This window comes from Vipera ursinii (genome assembly GCF_947247035.1).
Source record: "Vipera ursinii genome assembly, chromosome: 4".
Taxonomy (NCBI): domain Eukaryota; kingdom Metazoa; phylum Chordata; class Lepidosauria; order Squamata; family Viperidae; genus Vipera; species Vipera ursinii.
In genome coordinates this window covers 48,773,912-48,788,067 of record NC_139514.1, presented here as the reverse complement: position 1 = coordinate 48,788,067, position 14,156 = coordinate 48,773,912, and the positions used below count along the sequence as shown (strand labels likewise).

The following is a 14,156-nucleotide window of genomic DNA, read 5'->3' as shown; positions in this document are numbered from 1 at the left end:
AAGAATATAATTTTGCATTTAATTGAACATTTTATTTAATGAATGTTAGTAGGCAGACTTGTTCAGCGGGTCGTTTCTAGAAAAGAAAAGAGGCTTGGGGTATGAGTTATAAGGCATCTACTTTTCAGCAAATTAGTAAAAATGTTTCATCGTGTTTATTGCAAAATTACTTTAGCTGAAGATACAAAGAGAAGTTATATAAATAGAACAGAGAAATTTATGAAAGTGAAGTAATTGCATTAGCCAAGGAAGTCTTCAATTATCATCTGTGTGCAAGAACAGTCTTAATTTGTTAACAAGCCCATATGGTCTGATGCTTGCACGTTATCCTATAAACTATTTATCCCCTGTAAGCCATTTATTTGTCTCCCTTCTTTCTGTGTCAGAGCTGCTGAATCCAAACACTGCCTAAGATTGTTGAATGGCTGCTGCTCCCTGTGACATTTGTATCATGTATATTCCATATTAAGAACTGGATATCCTTCATTACTTGATGCCCACAAAATTTGGTGTATGATGTTCCTTATCTCCCAAGTCAGTGGGAATCTTAGTCATCCAGGTCATGATTGTCCCAAAGGTGCTTTTTTCAAGCGTTAACTGGGCTTTCTTGTTTTTCTTTGAAGATGTTTCGCTTCTCATCCAAGAAGCTTCTTCAGCTCTATCTCTCAGTCATAGCTAGGACGAGAAGTATGTTAAAGTTTCACACATTTTTTTTCTTCCTGTTGGCTCTTCTATTTTTCTATGGCTTAGGATCATTACAGAAACAGCTTCTGTATTGCATCTGGTTTTAAATCTGGGTATAATTGAATCCTCTTACTGTACATTATGGAAAAACACTGGAAAATAAAGCAAAGTAAAGAAATTAAGATCATGTACAACATACAATATAATAGCATGGATGAAGCACCTCTTTTTATTTTATTATAGTGCTTGTTTTCTTTTTCAGGCTAGCATAGCTGCTTTAGATGCTACTTTCAACTGTTCATGTGTGTGTGTGTAATAAAAAAAATGACCACATTAACAGCCAGATAAGGTGGCTGTACATGCATGTGTAAGTAGAACTAGCTACAAGCAACTTCTAAAGCAGCTGCGCAAGCCTGAGAAAAGACAGTACTACTTTAATGAGTTGAAAAGTAGTGGTTTATAAACTTTTCACAGTATTTGTATAATCCTAGTCGAAAAAGCAATGCTATGGTACAATTAATAGTAAAGGAGAAGTGGGGCGGATATGGAAATGATAAACAGAAACATACAGAATATTTGCTTCTCCTTACCAACACAGAACTATGTAGGTATGTAATCCAGAACTCATTTTTTTATTCCAGTTCAGCCCCCGTGAAGTGGACTTGATCAGGCTTGGAATTCTTTCTATTTCTTCTTTGTACAAACTCTTATGTTGTGTTCATCTATGAGTCAAAGCTGGTTATTTCAGAAGGCTTGAGCTAGCAATAGAAACAGTTTGCTGGAGGGCAGGTAGGTGGGCTCCAAGCCTTCTGCAAGTGCTACTGACCTATAACAAATCTGTTGCAAGGTATTGGATAGAATCAAGATCACATGAAATGTTAATACCACTTTACAATGCCTTGGTAAAACCACACTTGGAATACTGCATCCAGTTTTGGTCACCACAATGTAAGAAAGATGCTGAGACTGTAGAAAGAATACAGAGAAGAGCAACAAAGATGATTAGGGGACTGGAGACTAAAACATATAAGGAACGGTTGCTGGAATTGAGTATGTCTAGTTTAATAAAGAGAAGGACAAGGGGTGACATGATAGCAGTGTTCCAATATCTCAGGAGTTGCCAAAAAGAAGAAGAGGGAGTCAAGCTATTCTCCAAACCACCTGAAGGCAGGACAAGAAGCAACAGATGGAAACTAATCAAAGAGAATCAAGCTAGAACTAAGGAAAAATTTCCTGGCAGTTAGAACAATTAATCAGTGGAACAACTTGGCTCAAGAAGTTTTGAATGCTTCAACACTGGAAGTTTTTAAGAAGAGACTAGAAAACCATTTGTCCGAAGTGATACAGGGTTTCCTGCTTGAGCAGAGGGTTGGACTAGAAGACCTCCAAGGTCCCTTCCAACTCTGTTATTCTGTTACTATCTTTGCTTTCAGAGAATCCTATGAGAATGTAGTTCACAAGCTAATGATGATCAGCATATTTAAATGTGTCGGCATTTGGCTCTATCTAGTTTTTGACTTCTTTCTAGATCAGGGGTGTCAAACTCAATTTCATTGAGGGCCGCATCAGCATTGCGGTTGCCCTCAGGGGGCCGGGTGGGTATGGCCAGGGTGGGCGTGGCCTACTGGGTGGGAGTGGCTAGAGTGTGTATGGCCTACTGGGTGGGCATGGCCAGCTCTACATCGTTCGCATCAAGGGTGCCTATGGGGGCCTCGGCAGGAGTGGGACAGATCTGAGGGTCTCTGGCAGAAGGAGGGTCTCTGGGCCAGGGCCAAGGCAGTGGGGGCTGTTCCCTCACTGTTTCCAGGATGGCTTCGCGGGCCGCATGAAACCACTTCGCGGGCCGGATCCGGCCCCCAGGCCTTGTGTTTGACATGTCTGTTCTAGATAGCTTACAAGTGAATACTTTGCTTCTCAGAATATCTTCTGTATAGATTGTGCTTCTCATATTGCTTTGTTAAAAGTGATTGCCATTTCACCAAGGTATGATTGCCAAAATTGGAATGTCCACTAAGTGTGCATACATATGTGCATCTTCCCCTCTTTGAATAGATGGATATTCTTGTAAATGCCCAGCATGACCAATAAATTGTTGTTTGCTCCCCTAGTCTTATTTCAGTCTCCACTCATAGTATGGTATCAGGTATCCATTTCCTTCTTGAATAGTGTGGAGTATCTATGAGGGAACATTTCGAAATACTTTTCAGCATAGTTTGGCATGTGGATCACTTTGTAGGTGACACTGGTTTCTGATTGTAAGATAAATTTGCCCAATGGAAAAAATAGTATGATGTGTTTTTACAAAAATATAATGATTTGCAGTATCTCTTAGATCCTTTTGGCTAGCCAAGAAATGAGGGTTTTCTTCAAGCGTAGGCTTTATTCAAGCACATATATTGTATCTAATTATTTCTTTATGAACACAGAAACATAAAAAGGTAGTGCGGCATTGTTTGCCATTTAAAAAGCTGCTGTTTTTCATTTTGTTGATGCCATAATTTCAAAATAATTTGTGAAGATAATACAGGCATTGAATAATTCTTGAGATGTATTATAAAAATGTTGATCTGTTGAAAGATGATAGCTCTGCTCAGTGAATATAGGAAAATTTGTCCTCTTTTTATATCTGGGGTGCATAAAGTCTATACTCTTTAGATACATAAATTGCTTAGCCCAGATTTGCAATGTCTGAACAAATTACTTGATTAAACTTGCAAATATATTGTTAATACAATAAAGTATCCTCCACTGGAAATAAAAAGAATATTGCAAGTGGAGGCATATGCATAGTTGTTTTTATTACAGTATATAGTAATGCCTCTAAGAAACCATCTGTTTGAGAATGGCACTTCAGTGGAGAAAAAAATTCTTCCTGCTGTTTCTGCACCTGCTCAGGTATAATTTTACTGTAAAGCATCTTCAGCTTACATTTTCAGGTCAGATACAGACCTGAAACAAGCTGTTTCTTGTACTTACTTTTTTATGCACAAAAGAATTCTCATAGTAAAGTACACTTTAATAATTGTATGTTAATACTTACATGCACAATTATTGCTATCCTAAACTTAATAGCCATTCTTGTCTGAATTTCTCCTTGGGAAGAAAAGGAATTCTATGATGATGGTGCAGATTGATAATTAGCATTATCTTGAGGGGGGAAAAATCCACTTTGTATGGTAATGCTTACTATATTAAAGGGGTTAAAGGTTTCTTAATGCATTTCTTATGCTTTGGTATTTAAATCTTAGTTTCTGCAGAATGCTTAGTTTTCTTTATAAAGTAGAATTAAATAATGCATATTTTTAGGTTTCTACAATCAAGTGTCATGTGTGAGTGACTGTGGAGGAAGGAGCTGTGTTGCAGTTAGGATTATTTTATGGAAGATAGTATGTTTGGACTGGAGGTATATGCTTTGGATTGGATATAGACTGAATTAAAATCGGATTCTTTGAATTCATTATAATTGGTCATGATATTTCATCACTTTCAATTGTCAGAAAATATATGATATTCATCTTTTTATATCTTCAGGTTATTCATATTTAATAAAATGCATAGTCTTCTATGATGGAAATAAAGCAACAACATATCCTGAAAGAAAGAAATGTCAAGCAGCTTTTGTATTGCTATCAAGAAAATGTCCACTTCCACATAATCATCAGGAGTTGTGTTTCAGTCAAGAGAATCTTTATCTTTTTAATCTTATATATCAAACAGGGGAAAACCATTTGCAGGTACTCACTTCTGTTGACTTGATATTTTATTAGGATATTAATCCAAAATGTGACCTAGATATAGCACACCTATAAAAAGAGAAGGGTTTCAGATTAAACATGTGTTATGTGGAATTAAGCAAGCAGTTCAATAAAAATAAAAGTTAAAAATCAGTTGCGTTTATTATACTTTCTATTGCTTAATTTTTTGAGGGTAATTATAGTTATCTAATTTTGCTTTTTATTATTGCTGGTGCTTTAAATTGTTGTTAGTTGCCAAGTATGGATATGGGTATGGATATAAGTCTTTTGAATAGATAAATTTGAACTTGTGGTAGCTGCATGTATCACATAGCCCCAACTCCCTCCGGAATCATGTTCTACATATGAATTAAACTGCTCTAATATTCTTTCTGATCCTTTCTTTTTATCTAATCTTACAAGGGTTTCAACATCACCAAGCTTGCATAGCTGGACTTAACATTTATTGTTGCGTTCAATAATGCCAGTTTATCTGCAATGCAGATATCTTTTGAAATAATAACAGGAGAAAATATTAAGCTATTGTTCACCATTATAAGAATGAGCTGAAGGAAGGCAGGTTTCTGAGAAAAAGACTGAAAATGTTACATTTTAAATTAATCACACTTTCGTGCAAGGGCGGGCTGCTGCCCTTAGTTTAATTTGTTAAGAACATGGCCTAATGTCATAAGGCCTGTGCAGGCAGGTAAATTCAGACCACTGGCAACAGTTGTTTCTTCTATGCAACATGCTACTTGGAAGTGACAAAACAGTGTTAGGAAGAGAAACAGAATGCGGAGGACAGCTTTAAAAGAGAAGGAAACAGGTGGCGTGAACTATGCCAGTGGTGGCGAACCTATGGCACGGGTGCCAGAGGCGGCACTCAGAGCCCACTCTGTGGGCACGCACGTCATTGCTCCAGACCTGCTTCCCCCCATGGCCCCCTCACCAGCAGCCCCCCCGGAGGAGAGTCGCCCCTGAGTGCAGCCCACGTGGAGCAGCACAGTCAAGGACATGGCAGCCGAACAGCGGGGACAAGACTTCACCCTCATATCCATCGCACGCAGTTGATGTTGCGGGGCGCGGGCAGAGGGCGTGGTTGCCATGGCGCTGCTGGGCCGCATGGGTGATCTGCGGTGGGCCGTGGAGACGGTGGGTGGCTCCAGAGGCAGGTGTGGGGGGGTAGTTTTTAGGCACTCTGTCTCAAAGGTTTGCCATCACTGAACTATGCTGTAGTGAGCATTTCTTTGTGAAAGGGATGAAAGTATCCTTTAAAGAGGCACTGGTATGTTTCCTATATTAAGAAGCTAGTTTTAGACCAGTCCTAGATGATCATTACCCTGTCTACATATATCTTTTGGGGGAGGGGGGAGATGATCAAAATGGTGATAGGTATTGGCTACAAATGGCTGTGGAAATTGTGGGTTATCTGGAATCTTTTTAGTTAGCATTCAGCCCCAAACAGGGAACTGAAACTACATATAACATTTTACTGGTTGGCTTATGGTAGAGTTTAGACAAAGGATGTGTAACTCTCTTTGTCCCTCTAGTTATCTCTGGACGTCTTTCAATCGTGATATTTTTCTTGCAGATATCAGGTTGAAAGTAAAAAGTGTTTTGTGGTGGTTCCAATTTTCCTAATTAAGTGGTTCTAGTCAGTGGGAATAAGAGAGGGCAGGTAGGGGCTTTAGATAAATGGGAGGGGTGTTAAACCAATACATGGATATCATATTAAGTCTGCTCATCAATTATTTTAATACAAAACCCAAAATGCAGATAAGCCTTATACTTACTTGCAACAATGAAAGTTATGCAGCAATGTCGTATAAAGTAATTCTGCTATCTCCTTACGACATCTCTAAAGCAGAGGTGCATAACTACTATTAGGCAGAGGGTTATGTTGGATTTTGAGTTGTAAATTGGATACCACTGACAATAAGGCATATTCAGAACAAACGTAGCATTGGAATTAAATTATAGTGTAATGTAGAAAATAATTAAATAGAAGTGGTTATTTGTATTTAATTATACATTTGTACATTGTTACATTGCTCCCCCAGGCTGTGGGGGAGATGGTGTTGATGCCTTCCTAGGACCTCATGGCTGTTGGACTGCTGAACTTGAACCCTGATAGGTTGATGTTACTGTTGATTCATTAAGATTCTGTTGCCTTCAGAGTTACTCCTTGATGGGCAAGCACTACACATCAAGGAGCAGGTTTCTTTGGGGGGTGGGGTGGGTTCCTTCATAGTTTTTTTTTCTAAGCCCTAGCCAATTTGGCTTAGGCTGGTATAGCAGTTGTGGATTTACCTAGACCAGGATTTACCTATCTTTGGAACATTACCCAGCTAGAGTATTGTAATGCACTTTACTTGAAATTGCAGTTAAACACTACTTAGAAACTACATCTGGGTTCCCAACATTGTAAACATATTATTTCAAGTAGTTGCTGATTGTTTTCTAGGTCTAATTTAAGTTACTGGATTTGTTTGTAAAGCCATTTTTTGATACTTGAATGCCTTCAGGACTGATTAATTCAGTCACTATCAGCTAATCAAGTTGATCAACCAGGGAAAAAATGCTATTAATCCACCACTTTGGAGAGATTCAGGGGTCAGAAGTGAGGAAATGCTGCTTTTCTGTATCTTTGCCAATACTGTGGTACAATCACCCTAGATATGTTTTGTTGAGTTTATTTTTTTTAAAAAAATAGTAATAATAATGTCTGAGCTGTTTCAGATAAACTTCTTCTGATTTGTTATTGTCACCTTAATCTTTACTATGCTTATTATTATTATTATTTTATTGTATTTTTATCTTTGTACTCTGCATGTTTTAAATTGTATTTTCTCCATGTAAGCCACTAGGAATAATTTTGATTATGGCAATATAGAAATATGTTTTTTTTTATTGAAAAGTTTTAAAATACAATTTTCCTTTAAGAATCCCCCTTCCCCCTCCCTCCTCCCCCCCTACCTCCCCCCTCCCCCCCTCCCCCCCGACTTCCCAGAGCTAAATACAAGGTATATATATATAAAGCAATCATAAACAATCATATACTAACAACTATAAACTCTAAAATCCATCACTCTCTAGCTTATATAGGATAAAACAATCCTTAATAATATTAAATATGTATAGAAAACTAAAATAAAAAAGAAGAAAAGAAAGAAGACTTATTCAAATGCTACATGAAACTTCTTAACCCTATACTTGTTCTGGATAAACTCTATCCATTTTCTCCATTCCATAATATAGCGTTCTTGCGAATGATCTTTCAAATAGGCCGAAATCTTCGCCATCTCTGCCAGGTCGGAAACCTTTAAAGTCCACTCTTCTATGATCGGCAGTTCCTCTTTCTTCCAATATTGGCCTATCAAAAGTCTTGCCGCCGTAATTAAGTTCAACATCAACTTAGTGTCCACAACTGTAGCGTCTGCAATTATACCCAACAAAAAAAGTTGCGGACAAAACTTTATCCTCTGTTTAAAAATCTTCTGCATATTCCACCAAACTTTTATCCAAAAAGCCTTAACCCTCTTACATGTCCACCATATGTGAAAATATGTTGCATCTTCATCACCACACCTCCAACATTTAGGCTGATAATTCGGATACATACTTGCAAGCTTTTTAGGATCTAAATGCCATCTATAAAACATTTTGTAAAAGTTCTCTCTTAGATTTTGAGCTTGAGTAAATTTTACGTTCCTCACCCAAATCTTTTCCCAAGTGTCCATTGTGATAACTTCCTGGATGTTTTGGGCCCATTTTATCATACAATCCTTAACAAGCTCTGTTTCTGAGTCAATCTCTATCAATGCAAGATATATCCGTTTGATATGTGCTGGTCCCTGATTTCTAATTTGCTTTATCAAATTTTATACAGTCCAACTAAAAGCGTCTTTTTGCCTTCTAGCAACAAGTCTATCAGTACATATCTTCCATGCTTGTCTGCTTCAATTAAATCCGCTGTTATGGCACTTTTAATATAAACAGCCACTCCATTTTTCTTATTCATTGCAGAGGCAACAAAATGCGTACCCAGTCTTGAGTTCAATAAAAACTTTTGGTCCATAGCCCTAATATGCGTTTCTTGCAAATATATAACATCTATCTTGAATTGTTTTAAATATTGAAAAACTTTCTTCCTCTTCTGTGGTGAGTTTAGTCCATTAACGTTCCAAGTCAAAAATTTAGTTGCCATGCATATCCTCCCAAAGCTCTTGAAGCACTGCTTTAATAGGACTATCTTCTTTAGGCCGTGCTCCTCCCACTGCTTGGCTATGAGTACTTTGTGAAGATTCCGAAGACTTTTGCTGGTCTTGTTCTTTTATTTTCTTTGCACGTTTTAAAGCAGCACGCGTTACCCTTTGCTCTCTGAGATCATCCGAAGAAACTACAGCTTGATCTCCTCCAGCACCGTTTTCCTCTACTTCAACCTCTTGATGTTCTCCCTCTCCAGATCCTTTTGCAGCTTCCAGAAGTGTTAATGGGGTTGCTTTTAAGACGTTATTATAGAAATCACGCGCTTGCTTCACAGTAATCAGCCGGTACCTTTTGCCTTCATACATCACCATCAACCCATCTGGAACCTCCCATCTGAACCTTATATCTCGTTGCTTAAGCTCTTGCACAAGAAATGTGAAGTCTTTCCTTTTCCTTAAAATCTTTGGAGGGATTTCTTTTAAAACCAAGACTTCTTGATCAGCAATCACAACTTTAGCATCATAGGCAGCTTGTATAACTTCATCTCTAATTTCTCTTTTTGCAAAGTAGACCACCACATCTCTAGGCAGCTTTCTCTGTCTAGCAATCCATGAATTCACACGGAACACTTTATCCATAGCTTGTCTTATTTCAGATGCTGGCTGATTCAATACCACTTCGAGAGCCTCAGAAACCAGCTGCTTTAAATCTTCCTTAACATTCTCTTTTAAACCTCTGATTCTGACAGCAAACTGCATCTGGTAATATTGAGCAAGACTTAATTCCCTTTCCATTTTATCTCTTAAATCTTCATTCTCCCGTACTTTTGCTTCTAATATGGCATTCTTTTGAATCAAATCATCCACTTTTTCATCCAAATCATCCACACATTCCGCCACTTTATGCACTGAAGACAAAATGTCTACCTTCATCACGCTGTACTTCTGTTCCATCCTCTCTTCCATTCTCTCCTCCAGTTTCTCCAATTTCTCCTCCATCTGTGCAAATTTATCACCCATTGATTGATTGATTGATTCCAAAAGTATATCCAGAGCATCTCGTAAGTCCTTCGGTGTCAATACATCAGGAGGGTGCAACGCCTGTAACGATGATTGTTGCACCGGAGAAGATCCACTACTCCGAAGAGTTTTAGGGGGAGGTTTAGCCGCCATCTTTAACTTTCACTTATGACGCACTTTCACTTAAAGTTTAAAAAATCCATCAAACTCGAGAGTAAAATAACATAATCCTCTTCACCTTTTCCTCTTGTACCGCTCTGCCTGCTCCTTTAATCCATAGTCCTTTCTTCAGGCAGGGGTGGTCGCAGACGCCTGGCTCTGCTCCAAGAAGTCCGGAGCAGAGACGCCGGCCAGCTGGGAGCAACCCAGGCTTTGCGGGAGTTCAATCCTTCAGCCGCCCAAGCTCCAAGCTCAGGCGGCCCCGGAGAACTCTACCCCTACCTGGGGCCTCACCTCCTCCTCTTCTCCCGAGGAGGGGGCTTTAAATTCGCCCAAACAGCTGATCGGCGCTGTTTCGGGCGAAAAAACAACAGCTGAGCCGCGGGCAGCCCGGGAAGGCTGCCTCCGTTGCCACGGAGCCACCGGAAGTCCCCGAAAGAAATATGTTTAATAATAATAAGTAATAAGATAATTTACATATGTTGAAAGAAATTATTGCTTGAGGATGGATTTAATTGTTCCTGGTTGATTTTTGAAATATCTACTTAAAGCTATAAAAATGGAACGTTAAGCCGATATTTCTCAACCTAGCAGCTTTAACATTCTTTAAGTCTTTAATTCCTAGAGTTCCCCAGACAGCATTATTCTTATAAAGTTAAAGAATGGCTGAATTATATATGAAAGCTGAAAACTGATGTGGTTTTTTATCGTCAAAAATTAAATGAATGAATGAATGAATGAATAAAAGAAAGAAAGACCAAAAATCTCCACTAGAAAGCCTTTATTTTCTCTTTTCTTCCTCATCTAGAAGGGAAACATATTTTGGGGGGAAATGATTTCATCTTCCTAAAACACACAAAATGAATGCATAATGGTTCCTTTTTTTACAACAATTATTTCAGTAAACGGCCCAAGTGAAAATAATTACAATCTGCAAAAGTATGCTTATTTCAAGATAAAAGTAAATTTTATTATCCTAACTTTGTACAGGCAAATTTATGAGACTTGAGAGAAGGTAACAGCAATATAGTCAAATTCTATTTAGTTAATTGAATAGCATTATCTAAGAGAATTCAGGACATTTGATTTAACAATACACAAATGCATGTGTGCCCTTCCACACACATGTATGTATCCCTCATTTTTCAGATGACTGATCTCATTGTTTATTTAAGATGGGGCAGAATTCCAAGATCACAGTATAAATGCTATACTATATATGGTTTTGAATTAAATCCCTAGAAACACTTGGAGAACTTAAGTAAGGAGCTCAGAAAACCAAGTATATTCTTCCTACTATCTGTGTTCTCCACTTTTAAGTATGGACTCTGATTTATAAAGATTATAGAAATAACAATTCTAAGAGGCAACTGGACGTATGTTGAAAGAAAAACCCACTGTGAACATACAAGCTAATCTTTCCTGCCTCCTGTAAGCTGACATAGTACAACTCCAAGCTTTTAACATTTCATTTTCCCTTCTTTTACTGGAACTGGGTTTAATTAATCAAAACCACACTCACCAGTAGGGAGAGTTAAATATTCATTGTGTTCCAAAGAGAAATATGAGTAATAAAAAGACAACCATGGATGTAGCAAAATAAGCTCACTTGGATAGTGTTTTGTGAGAAATAGCTTAAAATTATGTAACCTTCTCCAGTGTTAGCATGTGGATTGTGGTAATCAGTGGCACTATACATTTAATAAAGAAAAAGGCTATTCCTGGTCTAGAAACTTAAATGTAATGTAACACATTTTTTCCTCAAAATAACGGTCAAATCCAGTATGTCAAAGCGTGCTGCCTGATTTTAGGCAGGAGGCAATCTTTCTAAAAACTGCCCACCATTTTATTGGTCTATCATAATCAAAACTAGAAACAGCTGTTTAAATGTGTTGTATCAAATGGGCAACAAAATATTTGGCACAAACTACAGGATGTGTGTGTTAAATGATCATGCAGCTCAACATCTGATCTGGATGTATCCATGTCATCAACAGGACCTCAGCAAGTCTTCAGACTGTTAATATAGTACCCTTAGAAAAATACTAAAAACCTGTTGAATGAGAAGAGTGTTGCATGAGAATGATGTTAATATTAAACTTCTATCCATGAGTCAGTAGCAGTCAACTCTTCCACCTTCCAATAGTGCACATCAGATGGGAAGTTTGTTTCTATTCTGTTATTCTGAAGAGAATAGAAGAGTATGTTTGCTGCTTTTCCTTGCATTTCTTTAATCTTTGGACAGAAAGAACCTGAGCCAAATTTAAGCAATGTACAATAAATTTATATTATTTCAACTGATGCTACAGCTGTTCTAAGAAGAATTACAAATCCAATTTGGAAATTATGTGGTTTAATTAAAGTTACTATAATGAACAGAATTTCTAAGAACTAGCTATTGGATATTTGGAGATTTACAGGTGGTCTTTGTTTAGGGTTGATAATTGGGACTGGCAATTCCATTGCTAAGAAAAGTGATTGCTAAGTGGGAAAACTTGACTGTGCTTTCCTTTTCTCTACTCCCCCATCCTTTGGGTTGCTCATCCCAGCAGGGCTAAGATAGCCGTCTTAAAATTGACAAGACTAATCAGTTGCACACTTCCTTTTGTTTGCCTCCAAACTACTCTCCCTCTCTTTGCAACAGTTACACGCAGATGCTGGGATAATTAACAAGGAAATCAATGTTGGTATTTATATTTATTAAAGAAGGAACTACAAGAGAGTAAGCAAGCACCCATTGGAGAATACACATTGAAAACAATGCACTGGCTCTAACAATGCACTCTCTTATAATGCCTTCTGCAATCTCTCTGCTCTGCAGGGGGCAAGGGGGGGGGGAAACTAGGAACAGGAGAGATTGCCTAAAAAATCACTTGTTATTTTTGCTTCTTCAGTAAAATTGTATCACTACTTACTATATCAATACTGACTGATTCATGCAATTAGAAAGACCAAGAAAAAGCAAAAAAAGGGTTCCATATAAAAAATTAAAGAACGTTAACAGTTAATTACTGCTAAGCTTGTAAGCCGCCCTGAGTCTTCGGAGAAGGGCGGGATATAAATGGAATTAAAATAAATAAAATAAAAAATAAATAATTGGTTAAAGGGACTGTGAAAATGCATCATTTGAACATTCTGATATCCAAGTCAGAAGTGTCTATATGCAACAGAAGTATGCATTTTTTAAAACCATGAGTTGTGAAGTTCTGCTAAGCAATGTGTATCATATGCGTCCTCCTGGACCTGTATTATAATGGACCTGGCTGGGTTTTTGTATGATGAGCCCTGGAGCTAAAACAGGCATTTTCTTTCCTTCAGCAATAACTGGATCAAGTGTTTCCTTTTGGACTATGACTGCTTTCTTATTAGATCCTAATGAGCATAAAAAACATGATTGGTGACATAGGCACTAAAGGAAGCTTTTTCTGTTCATATCTTCGCTATGAAAAGTTCCAATGGAACATTACGTATTTTCAGCAAACACGTTTCAGTAACAACTCTTTCTTAATTTCTTCTGTGTATTCTCTTTTCCCACTTGTCCTTTTATAATTGGAATTGGTCTATTTCAATAAAGGCATTTTATCAGCCTAGGCTATATTACGATATTCTCTACATGCTGTTGAACTCCGTGGGTTTTCTTCTGCATATTAAATGAATGAATGGTGGTGCGGCTACATCCTTTCAGCGTCTTAAGCTGAGGAAATGTAACTACATGTTTTGACAGATAAGGTATGAAAAGCAAACAATGGTAAGGAAGTGAAATCTCTCCAGAGAAAATAGATGAACATCTAAAGAAACAAAATTCACCAAGGATTACAGAGGAGCAGAGACAGAATATGAACAGACCTGTAACAATAAAGGAAGTTTCTAAAACCATAGAAAAGGTTAAAATAGGAAAGGATCCTATACCAGATAGAATATCAAAAACTCTATTGTTACTGGATTCCTTGCTAGCAATGTGCACAACTATGGAACTATTTATTTGAGCTTGGGGGGGGGGGACATATTCCGGAAACCTGCTGGGCTGTTTCAGATTAACCATTGTTTTGCAGAATTGAAACTTGGAACATTTTTTGTTATTGATGGGTTTTGGGTGAGACAAAATTCAGACATTGTAAGCATGCTGCACCATTTTTCCCCCTCCTTTTTTCAGCATCTCCCAGTACGAACATACTTCATTGACTCACCAGCTTCTCTTCTGAGAAAAAGGATGCACTCATCTTCAAATGCATCCCTTATCTCTCTTCCCTCAGTGGCTACAGGTGATGTCCTAGAGTGCAGGATATCCCATCAGCCCACCTGGTGTCCCTCCTGCATTGGGGATAGGACAGGGGTAGGCAACCTCGGCTCT

General features: G+C 38.0%; 1 protein-coding gene across 2 annotated transcripts in view; it reads left to right on the top strand.

Moving 5' to 3' along the window:
• Window positions 1–14,156, top strand: part of APP (amyloid beta precursor protein) — a 120,231-nt gene that overhangs the window by 10,829 nt on the left and 95,246 nt on the right. The window lies entirely within an intron of this gene.